Below are 1,052 nucleotides of genomic sequence, written 5' to 3'. Positions count from 1 at the left end.
AAAAAAAGGAAAATGGCTGGAAAGGGAACCAGATGTGGACTAAGGGAGGTAATGAGGAAACGAGCTGTATAGACATGTATGGAGACTCCCCAGGTCCAGAAGTCGGGCATACGCACAGGGGACACCAGGAGTTCTGGTGCTGGAGGCCTGTGCTGGAAGGAAAGGAGGAAGGAGCAGGCACTTTCTGAGCACCTAGTAGGTGCCAGGTGCCCTCATTATCATAATAATCCTGCAAAGGAGGTTTATCAGCCCCAAGCAAGGGGGATTAAATACGAGTTCGACAGTTATAAAATGTCCCTCTGGCTCCCCTTTCTGCCCTGCACTGTTTGCCCAGAGAAAAAGTTCTGATCATGTCCTAAATCAGGCAGCCTCCCTGGTGTCTCTTCTGAAAAGAGCAATGACAGAGGCTGGACTGTGAATCTGTGGCTAGCAAAGGAGCGAGAAGGCTTCCATCATTTCACAACCCTCCTGGGACCCGGCCACGTGCTAGCCTTGGGCTAGGCGCCGGGAGGCACGCGACAAGAACCCTGTTCTTAGCACTTTAACACCAAACGACAACGGACAACCCCAATCGCCAGCCGCCAACCGCCGCCCTCCCCCCCAACATGGTAACCAGCTGGGATCTGAGCGGCCAGGACCCGCGAGGTGCGGGGTCGGCGCAGGGTTTGTATTGGCGAGCTGGCGCCGCGGCCAGTGGGGCAGTATCGGGCTAGGCAACCCACTCCCCTTCCCGTTTTACCAGGCGCAGGTCCCCGGGTCCGTGTACCACCAGGGAAAGGTTCTCGGGCTTGGTCGCCGCCATGTCGCGCTTCCCTCCCGGGTTGAAGCTGCAGACCGCAGGACGCGTGGTGCTGCTGGCGGCTTCCCTGCAAAGGGTCTGGAGTAAAAAGCGGGAGGGTCTGGAGTAAAAAGCCGGAGGCCGGGCTTGGACGAGGTGGTAGGCGCCCGGGGGGCGGGGCTTTCTCGTCCTTGACAGCCAGGGCGGGGCTAGCGTGGAACGGGGCGAGGTGGGGGGCGGGGAAGAGGGAAGGAGGGGGAGGCTGCCCTGCTCC

The sequence above is a fragment of the Hipposideros armiger genome, unplaced genomic scaffold (genome assembly GCF_001890085.2).
Source record: "Hipposideros armiger isolate ML-2016 unplaced genomic scaffold, ASM189008v1 scaffold_92, whole genome shotgun sequence".
NCBI classification, from domain to species: domain Eukaryota; kingdom Metazoa; phylum Chordata; class Mammalia; order Chiroptera; family Hipposideridae; genus Hipposideros; species Hipposideros armiger.
The sequence above is the reverse complement of the archived record's forward strand: the minus strand, read 5'-3'. Positions refer to the sequence as shown.